General features: G+C 48.2%; 1 long non-coding RNA gene and 1 pseudogene across 1 annotated transcript in view; one reads left to right on the forward strand and one right to left on the reverse strand.

Annotated features, from left to right (window-relative positions):
* The first annotated feature begins 2,323 nt into the window (after positions 1-2,323).
* Positions 2,324-15,550, forward strand: part of LOC138445738 (uncharacterized) — a 56,149-nt gene continuing 42,922 nt past the window's right edge. The window contains exons 1-2 of the long non-coding RNA XR_011258983.1: positions 2,324-2,448; positions 3,113-3,233. This is a non-coding gene — a long non-coding RNA (uncharacterized lncRNA). The remainder of the gene's footprint in view (positions 2,449-3,112; positions 3,234-15,550) is intronic.
* Positions 7,573-10,470, reverse strand: LOC138445737 (large ribosomal subunit protein uL13 pseudogene; annotated as a pseudogene).

The raw sequence follows: 15,550 nt of genomic DNA on the forward strand, positions 1-15,550 counted from the left end.
TGGAGGGGGGCTGAAGTGAGGAAATGAACTCCCCAGATCCTCCCCCACCCCAGCCCCTTAGGGAAGGGGGGCGGCAGGATGAGGCAAGGGGCAGGGGGGCATAGGACTGCTGAAGTGGGTGTTGAGCAAAGGCCCCTGGAACCTAAGAGCAACCCTGGCTGGGAAAGGTGTCAGGCAGGCGCTGAGGCAGGAGGCAGCTGAACGGCCCCCACTCTTGAGAAACATGCAATCATTAATCAGCATCACCAGGCCCCACTCAGACTAAGTGGCCTCTTGTGATTAGGAATGGGCCCTTGAAGAAGAAAAACGCAGCCTTTAAGCATTTTAAGTGTGTGCATTTGACAATGGCTTTCTTGATAGCAGTGGGGTTTCGGAGGGGAGTTCCAAGTGCAGGGCTCTGAGTGAGTGAGTGAGTGAGTGTGTGTGTGTGGAGAGTGCAGGCCTGGCTTTGGGTCCTGAGGAACAAAGGCCATCAGAGGAGTTGTGGGCCTGGCCTTGGCGGCAGGAGACGAGACGGTCCGCCCTGCAGGTTTGGTTCTGACTGGGTGCCTTTCTCTGGGTAGGAGCCGGAGCTTCCGGGAGTGGTGGTGAGGGCAGCTGGGGACTGGTTTCCCTCAGGACTTCTGAGTCACATGGTCCTGACACACCCAGAAGCCCAAACTAGATGTGTGTGTGTGTGTGTTCAGTTGTGTCTGACTCTCTGCGACCCTATGGACCCCCAGGCTCCTCTGTCTGTGGAATTTTCCAGGCAAGAATACTGGAGTGCTTTGCCATTTCCTACTGCAAGGGATCTTCCTGACCCAGGGATCAAACCTGCGTCTCCTGTGTCTCCTGCGTCTCCTGCATTACCGAGCAGATTCTTTACCACTTAAGCCACCTGGGAAGCCCTGTTAAGTCAGGTAGTATATGTAAATAATTTAGCTCTGCTCAGGAATGTTATTTCTTTCTTTCCCAACCATGAACTCATGTCATCCCCACAATCATTACACTCTAAGGGTAGTACTGATGTGAGAGTTGGACTATAAAGAAAGCTGAGTGCCAAACAATTGGTGCTTTTGAACTGTGGTTTTAGAGAAGACTCTTGAGAGTCCCTTGGACTGCAAGGAGATCAAACCAGTTAATCCTAAAGGAAATCAGTCCTGAATACTCATTGAAAGGACTGATGCTGAAGTTGAAACTCCAATACTCTGGCCACCTGATGCGAAGAACTGACTCACTGGAAAAGATCCTGATGCCGGGAAAGATTGAAGGCAGGAGGAGAAGGGGACAACAGAGGATGAGATGGTTGGATGGCATCACCAACTTGATGGACATGAGTTTGAGCAAGCTCTGGGAGTTGGTGATGGACAGGGAGGCCTGCTGTGGTCCTTGGGGTCACAGAGTCAGACACAACTGAGTGACTGAACTGAACTGAAGCTAATACTGTCTTCATGCTGCAAATGAGGATGCTGGGGCTCAGAAGAAGCCAAAGACCGGTGGGTCTAACTGCCTTCTCAGTTAGAGGCAGAACCCCAACCTGCTGCCTTCTGTATATTCAGCATGGATGAGGGGGTCCAGCCAACCTGGGCACCGCTGACACTGCCCTTTTCCAGCCCTAGAACCTCGAGCCAGTTATGAGGCCCACCTCATCATGTTGGTGTCAGATCTCGGTGAGCAAATATTCGGGGAGCACTGGGTGCAGACACTGTCCATGGAAATCATTTCCCAGCCTTCAGATTAGTCATCAGTTTGACCCTCACAACAGCCCAACGAAGTTGATGCTGTTATGGATAAGGAAACTGAGGGTTCAAAGGTGGTGACCCATCACTCCGCTCCCCGCTGCTATACTTGCTTTGTGGGTGCTTGTTTCCAGCTGCAAGAGAGGCTGGCAAAAGGCGATTGAAACTTCTGTGCTGAGGTGGAAAGCAGGAATCCCACAAATGGAAGAAGACTGCCGACAGGCACAGGATGGCCACAAGGCAAGTAAATGCCCACTGTGCTCATGGCCCAAATGAAGGCCTTTTGGGGACATCACCTTATTCTCTAACGATCCTAGAAAGGTACAGGTTTTGTCTACTGGCGTTCAACTTGCTGGATTTCCCAGGTGGCTCAGGGGTAAAGAATCCGCCTCACAATGCAGAAGATGCAGGAGGTTTGAGTTCATTCCTTGGGTTGGGAAGATTCTCTGGAGAAGGAAATGGCAACCCACTGTAGTATTCTTGCCTGGAGAATCCTATGGACAGAGGAGCCTGGCGGGCTACAGTCCACAGGGTTGCAGAGTCGGACACGACTGTGACTGAGCACACACGTTCAGCTTGATACGTGCCCTTTGACACTCCTTCCTGTGCTACTTCGGCTGCGGCACTGAGGCATTCAGACTCCCTTGCCAGCTGGGCTTCAGTTAATTATTGCAGTGAAACTCACCCATGGGAAGTCAGCACACAGAAGCTGTTTATCCTCTGGCAACAGGTAAGACGGCTCTCCTCTCTGAGTGTCTTCAGCCCTCCCAACACTGGTTATGGATTCTCGGGAGTCACCCCAGCCCGTGTTCCTGGTGGACACGGGCCTGTACCCACGGGCATGTGAAGAGCCGTGAAACTGGGGGGAGAATCAAGGCTTTCCCACTGTCTCAGAGGTCCCCTGTGGAGTCATGGAGTGGATACCATGTCACTGGAGGGGCCTGAGCAGTGACTGCTCACCCGGATCTCAGGCTAGTGGGCTCCACCCAGCGATGCCAGAGCCAAGGATGCATTGATGGGAAAGCAGAGGAGCTGGGGAAGAGTGCTGAGCTGGAATCAGACAGACCTGGGGCCAGTCCTCTCATCACCACCTCCCACGTGCCTCTCAGCTCCTATAGTCACTGAGTCTCAGACTCACCATTGGTAAAATCAATAGACTAATACCTGCCCCTGGGGGTCGTGGGGAAGCTGGGTAGAAAAGTGCGCGTGAAGCCCCTTGCAAGCAGAAAGAAGGGAGTGTCTTTTCATATGGAGGGAGCACTCTCAGGCCCTGGAGAAGGACCCTTCGGCCGAGGAGTGATCTGGATTTTCTGGTCCTCCTGATGGGAGGCGGTGGCTCCCACAAGAGTGTGAATGTTCTCTCTATGTGTCCATGTGGCCTGGCATGTGCGTAGGCCTGGTGCTGTGCTGGGGACGCTAAGGTGGAAAAGTCTCAGTCTCTGCCCTGAAGTAGTCCTAACGGGAGATGCATGCAGCCCAGCGAGATCACAAGTCACCGTGAGATGCACTGAAGGGGTGAGTGGAGGACGTGTGGCTCGAAGCAGAGGCAGCTCCCCTGGACTTGGGGGTGGAATCACAGGAAACTTCTAGGAGGAGGGGTGGCTCAGCTGAGACCTGAGAAAGGAGCAGGGTTCACCAGATAAAGGAAGCAAGGCTGGGGAGAGGGTCTCAGGTAGACGGGGAGTGTTGCTAGGGTCTGAAGACTAGAGACGTGGAGGACTGAGCAGGCAAAGGGTGAGGACTGGGTGGGGCGGGTGACGGGCTGGAGCGGGGAGGCCAGTCACATCCTGCTAAGTCAGGGGTTTGTATTTACTGCTCCAGGAGAGACCCAACTGGCCTGCACCCAGCACCAGGCTGATTTATCAGCTCCAAGTGCCAAGAGTGGGTGCGTCACCTGTTCTGAAATCCGAGGCACACAGGGGCCAGGGTGAATGCTATCTGTCCTTTGTCCAGTGTTGACCACGCTGCCTCGGCCCCGTGGACTCTGGCCTTGGTTCTCGGCAGGAGAAAAGTTCCAGGAACGGAAATGTCTCCTCCCAGGACCCGCTCCGCCCTCTGTTCACCTCTTGTCCCTGCTCTTTATCCAAATCTGAGGTCCTCTCTGTCTTCTCACTCGTCAGGTCAGGCAGGAGCGAGCACTGTGGTTCCCCTGTGCCCTCCAGACAGGTGATTCGCATGCGGAGACCAGATGGGCTCACCCTGGTGTTTCTTTTTCTTTTTTTAAAAAATAATTTTATTTATTTATTTTTGGCTGCGAGGGCTTTTCTCTGGCTGCAGTGTGGGCTGCTTCTCTTTGTAGTGGCTCCTCTCGTTGCGGAGCACAGGCTCTAGGGAACGTGGGCGTCGGTAGTTGTGGTTCCCGGGCTCCGTTGCTCCGCGGGCGTCTGGGATCATCCCAGGTCAGAAACTGAACCCCATTGGCAGGCGGATTCTTTGTTTCTGTGGAACAACCAAGGTTGTTTTCCCATCAGAGAGTTAAAAACCCCTTCAGCTGTGCAAGGGGAGGCAGATGGAAATTAAGTAGGAGAGAAGGTGAGAAGAGAGAAAGAAATCTGTTGCCAGTGTTTCTGTTAAACCCTGCCTCCTCCCACCTGCTGCTGCTTGTGGTGTATTCTTCTTTGTCTCTGAACTCAGGGTGGGTGGCACCTCCTCCAAGAAGCCAACCATGCCTCCCCCCTTTCTTAAAATTTAGTTTTTATTGAAGTGTAGTTGATTTACAAGGTTGTATTAATTACTGTGCTGTGCTAAGTTGCTTTAGTCATGTCTGACTTTGTGTGACCCCATGGACTGCAGCCTGCCAGGTTCCTCTGTCCATGGGATTCTCCAGGCAAGAATACTGGAATGGGTTGACATACGCTCCTTCAGGGGATCTTCCCGACCCAGGGATTGAACTTGCATCTCCTGCATTGAAATGTGGTTTCTTTACCTCTAGTGCCACTTGGGAATCCCTGTGTTAATTACTGCTGTACAGCAAAGTGACTCAGGTATACATATGCGTACATTCTTTTTTTATATTCCTTTCCATTACGGTTTGTCACAGAATATTAAGTACAGTTCCCTGTGCTATACAGTAGGACTTTTGTTTATTCATTCTGTATCTAAAAGCTTACATCTGCTAATCCCAACCTCTAACTCCTATGCTCTCCCACCCCCATCGCCCTTGACAACCACCAGTTTGTTCTCAGTGTTCCCTGATTTTGTTTTGGTTCCATGGGCTAGTTCATTCGTGTCATATTTGGGTTTCCACATATAGATGATATATAGTATCTGTCTTTCTGACTTACTTCATTTAGCTAGTGTTATTCACATTGCTGCAAATGGCATTATTTCATTCTTTTTTATGGTTGAGTCGTAGTCCATTATCAGAGAAGGCAATGGCAACCCACTCCAGTACTCTCGCCTGGAAAATCCCATGGACAGAGGAGCCTGGTAGGCTGCAGTCCATGGGGTCGCAAAGAGTCAGACACGACTGAGCGACTTAGCAGCAGCAGCAGCAGTATTCCATTATGTATACATAATAGCATACACACACACACACACACACACACACACACCTTTGTCCATTCATCTGTTGATGGACATGTAGGCTGTCTCCATGTCTTGGCTGTTTGGACAGTGCTGCGATGGACATCAGGACACCACGCTCCTGCTTTGAATTGATGCTTCTCCTCTGCTTTTCAGTTCTCTCTGCAGGTGTCCAGCTGTGATTTTTGTTGACCGTTGCGCCTCCCCCACTAGACTCTGCAGGCAGAGTCTTTATAGTCTGAGCCACCAGAGATGCCTCAAAGGATACTCAACCTCATTTCTCCCCCACCAAGCTTTGGTTTGAATTTGGACTGATTTGAATTTGAAGGAAGATTTGTCCTTGATAATTACTTGAGAGCTAAAGACTGTTTGTAATTCTTACTTGCTTGAGCCCACGAAAGAGGAGGTTACTCTGGTTTCTCATACTTTACAAGGGACGGTGGACCTTTTATGGCTCAGAGGCTTTAGGAGTAAGTGAACTGATGGCTCTACCAAAGACGATTTTGCTACATGGCTGCAATAAGATGTTTATGCCTGCCATGCCAAATTGTCTCAGTTGTGTTCAACTCTTTGCGACCGCAGGGACTGTAGCCTGCCAGGCTCCTCTCTCCATGGGGATTCTCTAGGCAAGAATGCTGGAGTGGGTTGGAAAGAAAAGGTTGGTTCTGGAGTATAGTATTTCAGTTCTGGTCTTGGGTGTGTAACTAACTAGAAGATGACCTTAGGCGGATGACTCATGTTGGACTGTTTTTCCCCATCTCTGAAACAAGGAGGCCTGGGTTAAATGAATTCTGCCACCTTGCATCTTGATGTCTCTGAATCCATGGCTTGTTTACCTGGATTCCTTGGCCAGAGTCCCCTGGAGTCCCTTTGAGTGTTTGCCTACCATGGGCTGGACCTCCTCCCCGGCTGTATCACTCAGAGCCCCTTGTCACTGGCTTCTGGTTGGGCTCGGCCCTGGGAAGCAATGGCAGGAGACTGGAGGGCTGCGGCTTGATGGGGAGGGAACCTTCATTTTTCTCTTCCTCTCTCTTTGGTGTTGTCACCAGCAGTAGCTACAACCAGGACTCCAGCTAGTGGTCCTTCCTACATGGCACTGGCTTCTGGTCACACTCTTGCCCCGAGGCTCCTTCAGCCCCACAGGCCTGGCCAGACCCGGGTACCTTGCCTGTTCCTTTAGCCCCACCCCCACTCATCTAAACAGCCCCTTCAATGTGCTCGCTTCAACTGAACCACCTGTGGTGGGTAACCTTTCCTCTTGGGCTTCTGACCCTCCAGCACTGCATCAGGGCTTCACGTTTGTTATCTAATCGGTCCTCACAAACCTCCCCAATGCAGCCATTGTCTTCCCATTTTACACCCCAAAAAACCAAGGCTCTGAGAAGTTCAGTCACTTGCCTCCAAAGACAGGATTTGTATGGCCCAGCTCCGACATCAGTGTTCCTCCTATCCCAACTGCTGGTCGTGTGTATCTTCATCTCTTCCCCTGTTTCCAGGCAGAGAGACTTCTCAATCTTTCCATTCTTCATAGTTTTGCTTTCTGGTATCTTGGGACAGGGCATTCATCTATCTAGCTCCAACTTTTACGTCTAGAAAATGTCAATGTGCCCACCTGGAGTCTTAATTCATCCGTGTTGGTGATAGTTGGTGAGAGCTGTTAGTCGAAACCCTGCTTTCATGCTCGTCCACAGTCAGCCCAGGCAGGCAGGGGGCATGATCCTAGGGAAAAGCGTTCTCCTGCTGCAGGGATGAGGCAGGGATAGGAAAACAGTGGGCAGTCTAACACCGCCCTCTCTGGCTCCGGCCTTGAATCCTTCAGGTTTGTCTTTGATCTTGGAAGCCAAAAGCCTCTCCCCAGTTTATCCTAAGGAAACAATCAGACACACAGGAGACCAAGGATGAACAAAGATTGCAGTAGCAAAAAGCTTGGAAACGACCTGCCTGCCCATCAGCAAGACGTTGGTTAAGTAAATCATGGTCTGACACTGAAAATGACTCAGTTGAAAATCTGCTGAAACTGATCTGCATGTGTTGACATGGAAACAATGTCCAGAGCAAGTTGTGAAAGGAAAGGGATTGGGTTATAAAAGCGTGCATGTGGTGGGATGCAATTTTTATAAAAAATAATCTTGATCTGTTTTGTTCTCTCGCCACATCCAACCAGGCAAAACTACAACCTGCAGACTTTAGGCCCTTTGACTCCTCACTGATCCGAACACTCTGGCAAGGCCCATTTCCCCACCCCTACTGGGTGGGGGCGGGGTGTGTGTGTCCTATTCTTCCTTCACCATGGTTCCCATTCATCTTCCCATCCCTTCTTCCCATGACCTTTGTTTTTTTTTTTTTTTTTGAAGAATAAACAGTCAATTTTATTTGGCTCAGACTAGGAATCCGTGAGTCTTGAGGACCTCTGTGAATTTGCCAATTTTCTTCTCGATGTTCTTTTCGGCCTGCAGCCTCATGAGCTGCTTCTTTTTCCGGTAGTGGATCTTGGCTTTCTCCTTTCTCCTCTCCTCCAGGGTAGCTGTTACTGCCTGGTACTTCCAGCCAACCTCATGAGTCAGGCGCCCTAGGTAGGCAAACTTGCAAGCAGGCTTCAGACGCACACCCTTGAGGGCAGCAGGAACGACCATTCGCTTTTTCTTGTCATAGGGTGGTGGGATCCCATCAAACACCTTGAGGCGCTCCAGAGCAGCCTGGCCCCGCTTGGTCTTGTGGGGCAGCATGCCTCGCACTGTCCGCCAGAAGACGCGGCTGGGGGCTCGGAAGTGGTAGGGGCCACGGGAGGGGTTGGTGTTCATCCGCTTGCGGAGAAAGGCCAGGTATTTCAATTTATTTCTGTAGAAATTGCCAGAAATGTTGATGCCCTCACAGCGCACGACCACAACCTTCTGGCCCAGAAGCACCTGCTTGGCCACAATGGCCACCAGGCGGCCCAGGAGATGGCCTCGGCCATCGAGCACCAGGACCTGCCCCTCCGCCATCTTCGGCAGCCGCCTGGGAAAGTTCCCGTGACCTTTGGTGGATCACTTTGCTAACTGCTGTGACAGCCCATTGCATTGGGATGAAGTTAGTCATCTAGCCTCCTGCCTTCCTCACTAGTGAAGATGATTCAGTTTGGGGGCTCCGGAGTTCAGCCCTTAGTATGTGTTGTATTTTTTAATTTTTTAGTTTTATATTAGGGTATAGTTGACTAACAATGTTGTGTTAGTTCCAAGAGTGTGGCAAAGTGCTTCAGTGATGCATACACATGTATCTTTTCTTTTTCAATTCTTTTCCCATTTAGGTTATTACAGAATGTTGAGTAGAGTTCCTTGTGCTGTATAGTAGGTCCTCGTGGGTTATCTATTTTAAATATGGCACGTATCTGTAGAATACGTGAATGAGTGAATGAACCAAGATGGGATGCTGGAGGAAAGGGTAAAATTGATTTAGTTTCTTTCACATATATGCTTTAGTCTGGGCCCTGCGGAGGCTACACATAATGTTAGAGGCAGAAGAAATTGGCACCATGACCTAAAAACTCTAAAATGTAGGGACTTCCCTAGTGGCCCCGTGGTTAAGACTCCAGGCTTCAACTGCAGGGGGTGGGGGTTTGATCCCTGGTCAGGGAAGTAAGATTCACAAGGCATGGCCAGAAAAAAGCTGAACTGTAGAACACACCTTTCTAATATCTCATGGAAATGCTTATATTAAAAACACAACAATTTTGAGACCATTATGCTAGGAGGAAAAGAGAAAGCTCTTCTCAGTAAAATGCCAACTAATAAACATAGAAGGAAAGATATGCTTTAGCGTCTGAACCACCAGGGAAGCAAAAGGAAAGATAGAGCTACCAAAATCACCATTTTTCAGCCATCAAAATATTCACTGATTTAAGCAGAAGTAATTCAACTTGATTCTCAAGTTCATTGAGAATCAATAGCAGAGGCCAGAATCACTGGGTGAAACATTAGAGAACAGGATATTTACACAGTCTCCAGATATCTGCCACAGATTACAGATTATTTACAAAAGGAAAAATGATACCTTTACAGTGGAGAAATCTGGCAGACACCACCTTCACCAAATGATCAATGTCAACAACACCAATGAGAGGATAAACTGACATCTGGTACATTCCGACGTGTGGCGCTGAGAAGGCCATGCCATCTTACGTCATATTCCTGCCAGAGTCCTGTAGCATTCAAGAACCAAATCATGAGGACACCATCAGAAACGTGCAGCGAGACAGTGACCTTACTCGTTAAGGATGTCATTGTCTTCAAATGTAGAAGACAAAAGACTGGGGAACGGTTCCAGATAGAGAGGAAAGAGGCATGACAAGTAACTGCAAAATGTAATTCAGGGTTGGATCCTGGAAACAAAAAGTTGATGTAAAGGGAAGTACTAGACCACAGGCAAAATTAGAATGGATTGTATATGAAATAGTAGGATTGCAATGATGAAACTTATGGATTGTATACAAGATAGGATTGTAGTAATGATACTTATGGATTGTATATGAGATAGTAGGATTGTAGTAATGATACTTGCCTGAATTTGGTAAGGGTGTTATGGTTATGCTTTATTGGAATTTTGTGTGATGAAACATTTTGAATGTACAGAAAAATGAAGAGTATAATAAATATCTATATGTTCATCACCTCGTGTTAACCATGAGTTTGCCATCCTTTGTTTTCTGAAATATTTAAAGTATTTAAAAGTAAATTATAAATATCTCATGGGTGGTGCTAGAGGTTAAGAACCCACTTGCCAATGCAAGAAATATAAGAGATGCGGGCTTGATGCCTGGGTTGGGAAGATGCCCTGGAGGAGGAAATGACAAACCGCTCCAGCATTCTTGCCTAGAGAATCTCATGGATAGAACAGCCTGGTGGGCTACAGTTTATAGTGTTGCAAAGAGACACAACTGAAGTGACTTCGCATGCACGCACACATGATATTTCACCTCTTCATTATGCATCTTTGAAAGATGACATTTTCTTACATAATCCCCAGACCAGTAATATGATAGCAATGAATGATAATTTCCTAGTATCATCTAACATCTATCCACATTCAGCTTTTCCCAATTGCCTCTCAATGTCTATCTTAGAGTTCCTCCAGTCAAACCAGGATCCTGTCAAGATGACATTTGGTTGTTATATAAGAAAAGCCCAAAATTTTTGTCTTAGATCTTGGCTTTCTTAATCTCCTACCGAGTTCCTCCCTTCGGTGCTTCTTTCCTTCCTTTCTCCCACATTATTGATGGAGAGCATTATGCTGGGTGATTCATCTGGGGGTACAGAGATGAATAAGATAAGATCCTTGCCTCAGGGATTTCAGGGCCCAATGAAGGAGGAACAATCACAGGAATAGGTAATTATCAATCAGCGTGTGAGAGCTCTGCCAGAGATGGACACTAGGTATTCCACAAGTCTTCAGCTTCCATCAGATCATGGAGGAAGAAAAAGAAAGAAAAATTGGTTCAAGGAGGCAGCTGGAAAAAACAACTAAATAAACGTTTTACAGGTCATGACGTGGATGTCAAATTCCCTTAGTCTCCTGGTCCTTCATTCTTAGGCATGCATAGGAGATGATCATGAAAACCATTTGATACCCCAGTTACTCAGTCTGTTTTTCTCTTCAAAGCTCCTTGAAAGACTCCGCCCAACCCACACCTCCCGTTCCAGCCGGCCTTCCATGACCACAGACATGAAAGCCAGGCTCCCAGCAGGGAGAGTGGTCCACACCGGTGGCCTGGGACAGGACAGAAAGTCCTCAGGGGCTATGACCCATATACCAGCCTATTTTGAGTGCTTGCGCTCATGTGCCGCTTCCAGGGTTGTAATGGGTACAACAGCCCTGATGAACACTTGAGAGGCTGAAGCTTTGTGGTTAAAAGCATGGGCTTGGAACTCCTTGGTGGTCCAGTAGTTAAGAATCCGCTTGCCAATGCAAGGGACATGGGTTCGATCCCTGGCTCCGGAGGATCCCACATGCTGCAGAGCAATGAAGCCCATGTGCTGCAACAACTGAGCCTGTGCCCTAGAGCCTGGGAGCTGCGACTCCTGAGGCCTGCGTGCCCTGGAACCTGTGCTCAGCAACAAGAGAAACCACTGGAGACAAAGCCCACGAACAGCAAGGAAGAACCAGGGCAGTCAATTAAAAAAAAAAAAAGCATGAGCTTTCCTTTCAGAGAAATGTGGGTTCAAATCCTGGTTCCCCTGGTGGCTCAGATGGTAAAGCATCTGCCTGTAATGCAGGAAACCCGGGTTCGATCCCTGGGTCCCAAAGATCCCCTGGAGAAGGAAATGGCAACCCACCCCAGTATTCTTGCCTGGAAAATCCCATGGACAGAGGAGCCTGGTACGTTGTAGTCCATGGTGTCACAGAGAGTCAGACATGACTGAGCGACTTCACTTTCTTTCTTTCTTTGTTTGGGTTCGAATCCTAGCTCCGACACTCACTCTTTCCTGTGGCTTTGGGCAGATTCCTGAATCCGACTTTGATGAAAGCGTTCTGAAGTCTGAACTTTACTCTGATGTGGAAAATGATGCAGTTTCTCCATTGCAGGGTTTCAGTGTTTCCCTGTGCCATGGAAATCTTTCCTCCTTGAAGTCCTAGCCATTCTGATAGAGAGCTTCATCCTGCAAAGACCAGCCCAGTTCCCAGTCTGATTCCTGTGATGGAGCCTGGGAGGTTTATTCACCTCTATGGGTTGGAGACAGTGCTTAGTAGTGTCCAGGCAGAGAGCAAGGGCAGCTGTCTTTCCAGGGCAACTGGTCAAATGACCCCAAACAAAGGTTCTCTATTTCTGTAACAAATACCATTGTGGGTGTAGTTTGGTTGAGGAGAGATGCAGAGTGATATGCCCTGGGTTGGGGGAAATATTCTTGTACAGCCTACTTTCGCTGCTCTTTAATTAAACACCGTTTATGGGCACACAAGCACCTTCAAAGTTCCCTTGGGCGGTGCTGACAATCCTCGCTCAAAAGCTTTAGACCTATCGCCCTAAAGCTTTCTTTAGCTCACTGCTGGCCAAGTGAGCTGGAGTCTGGAGACTTTTAAGAGAATGTTGGCCCAGATTCCTAGGATCATATGATCACACCATCTCAGAGATGGAATGAATAGTTGGTGGTTGTCTGGTTTAAACTGCCTCATTTTCCAAACGAGGAAACTGAGGCTTAATCAGGGGCAATGACTTTCCCAGGGTTGAGAAAGACAGTAGTAAAACAGGGGCCAGAACTTGGTGCCCCTTTATTCTGGGATAGCCTTGGCATGGATGGGGCTTTCCAGGTGGTGGTAGTGATAAAGAACCACCCTGCAAATGCAAGGACATTAGAAACTCAGATTCGATCCCTGGTTTGGGATTATCCCCTGGAGGAGGGCATGGCAACCCACTCCAGTATTCTTGCCTAAAGAATTCCACGGACAGAGGAGCCTGGCGGGCTATACAGTCCATGGGGTTGCAGAGAGTTGGACGCAACCGAAGCAACATAGTACGCTTGCCATGAACACTCCCCCGTGATCATGAAAAGTTACTTGTTCAACTGTTTTTCTGTCTGTTTCTGGTCTCATGAGAATTCCTGCCAGACAGAGAACAGTTATGAACAGATGTGAAGATGAGCATGGTCCATAGAAATGGGTAATGAGACTTATCCTATTAATAGCAAGACACGCTTTCAGTTGGTTTTCCAGTTTCATTTCACATTTACTGAAACAACTTCTCATGTAACCCTACTGAAGCTGTGAGCCACATGGTCCAGTCCTAGGATTAGTTACAGAAGCATAATCCAAATAAAACCAAACCATGAAAAGAGAATTTAATATTTTTCTCATCTTTCTGAAAGGACATTCAGCAGGCTTCTGTGTTTACCCCATGGCAGCATGTCTTTTTTTAAAAATTAAATTTCTTTCATAGTGAGTTATTTTGTAAAAAAATTTGCTTATTGGCTGTGCTGGGTCTTAGTTGCTGTGTGTGGGCTTTCTGTAGTTGTGGAGAGTGGGAACTACTCTTTGGTTGCAGTGTACAGGCCTCTAATTGTCGTGGCTTCTCTCGTTGCAGAGCGTAGGCTCTAGAGAGAGTGGGCTTCAGTAATTGTGGTGTATGGGCCTAGTTGTCCCACACCATGTGGGATCTTGCTGGACCAGGGATTGAACCCGTGACCCTTGCACTGGCAGATGGATTTTTAACCACGGGACCACCAGGAAAGCCTGGTAGCACGTCTTAATGTTCTCTGGACTCTTGCTCAATTATATATATATATATCTGGCACTCTGAAGCTGTTCCCTTACCAAAACTTTGAAGAATTTTTTTCCTTCTTCACCAGCTGCAGTGGCTTCCACTTACTGAACTTCCTCTTTTTCTCTCTCTTCATTCTTTATTACATGGATTAATTTGGCCTGTTTTCCTTACATCCTTCTGCTTCAACCCCTTTGCTACTCTCTTTCTTTGCCGACTCTAGACTCTACACCAGAAACGTCTAGGACTTGATCTCTTGGGAGATGAGGGAGGAAGAATTAGGCTGTCAGTTAGGAGTCTCTTGGGCAGGTTGGGTAAAGGGAAGAAGTATGTAAACAGTAATCTATTTTATCCATCATGGGTATTTTCCCACAAATGATTTTTTTTTTCAAATATCTTACTACTGTCCCTAGTCTAATTAAACTTTTGATATTGCTAGTGCAGATTTTTTATACAATGAAAGTGAAAGTCGCTCAGTTGTGTCTGACTCTTTGCGACCCCATGGACTGCACAGTCCATGGAATTCTCCAGGCCAGAATACTGGAGTGAGTTGCCTTTCCCTTCTTCAGGGGATCTTCCCAACCCAGGGATTGAAGCCAGGTCTCCTGTATTGTAGGCGGATTCTTTACCAGCTGAGCTACAAGGGAAGCCCAAGAATACTGGAGTGGGTAGCCTATCCCTTCTCCAGTGAATCTTCCCAACCCAGGAATCGAACTGGGGTCTCCTGCATTGCAGGCAGATTCTTTACCAACTTAGCTCTCAGGGTAGCCCTTATATATATAATACACAACCTAATTTTTCATGCTTGCCTCATCCTGAACCTGTGTTAGCAATAAAGATAAAGAAGACCCAAGTCACATTGTTATGCTGTACACCTTAAATGTGAGCAGTGCCAGATGTCAATTATATCTCAATAAAACTGGAAGGAATAAGAAACCTTAAAAAAGATGTAGATTTTATCTGCAAGGAGATCACAGGTTATATGACAGAGAGGCACAGAGACAATTATAATACTGTGTGTCTGGAATTATAATAGAGGTATATGGAAGGGATTTTAGGAGCACTGAGGACGAAGCCCCTGACTTGCCTGGAAGGGGTCAGGACAGGATTCTTGGGAGACGTGATATTATTTCTCTGGATCAGGCAGCAGAGAACCTGGAGGGTGCGGGGGACACAGAGTAGTTGAGGATGGGCTTGAATAATGTGCATACACGTGTGTGTGTGTGAGTGAGAGAGAGAGAGAGAGAGAGAGAGTGGGGATGAAGGGAGAGATGGGATGGGGGATACAGGGGATTGGAGGTTGGGAGGTATAGGCAGGGTACCAGGAAGAGCAGGGCTGGAGCCAGGAGGAGCTTGGGAGCCCCTGAGGGAAGAGAGGCATGATGGGACTTCTGCTGTGGAGAAGATGAGCCTGGTTGCCACCTGGAACACAGATGGGGCTGTGGGGAGAGATGGGGCAGGGAGGTAGGTTAGGAGGCTGTGCAGGCAAATGAGGGGGAGGGTCTGCATGATGACCGTGGCTTTGGGGGCAGTGGAGGGATCCTTCAGAGAAAGATTTGGGAGCTAGAAGTGAGAGAAACTTGTGTTTGGTTAAAACCCAAGAGAAAGGCTACCCACTCCAATATTCTGGCCTAGAGAATTCCATGGACTATATAGGCTGCTGCTGCTGCTGCTAAGTTGCTTCAGTCGTGTCCTACTCTGTGCGATCCCATAGATGGCAGCCCACTAGGCTCCTCTGTCCTTGGGATTCTCCAGGCAAGAACACTGAAGTGGGTTGCCATTTCCTTCTCCAATGCATTAGAGTGAAAAGTGAAAGTGAAGTTGCTCAGTCGTGCCCCACTCTTAGCGACCCCATGGACTGCAGCCTACCAGGCTCCTCTGTCCATGGGATTTTCCAGGCAAGAGTACTGGAGTAGGGTGCCATTGCCTTCTCCCTGTATAGGTCACAGGGTTGCAAAGAGTTGGACATAACTAAGCGACTTTCACCACACACACACACACACACACACACACACACACACACACACAGACGCCAAAAACGCCCCCCACTCTTGGCTTGGGTGATTGAAGCTGCTGCCAT

The sequence above is a fragment of the Ovis canadensis genome, chromosome 9, assembly GCF_042477335.2.
Source record: "Ovis canadensis isolate MfBH-ARS-UI-01 breed Bighorn chromosome 9, ARS-UI_OviCan_v2, whole genome shotgun sequence".
In the NCBI taxonomy this organism is placed as follows: Eukaryota; Metazoa; Chordata; class Mammalia; order Artiodactyla; family Bovidae; genus Ovis; species Ovis canadensis.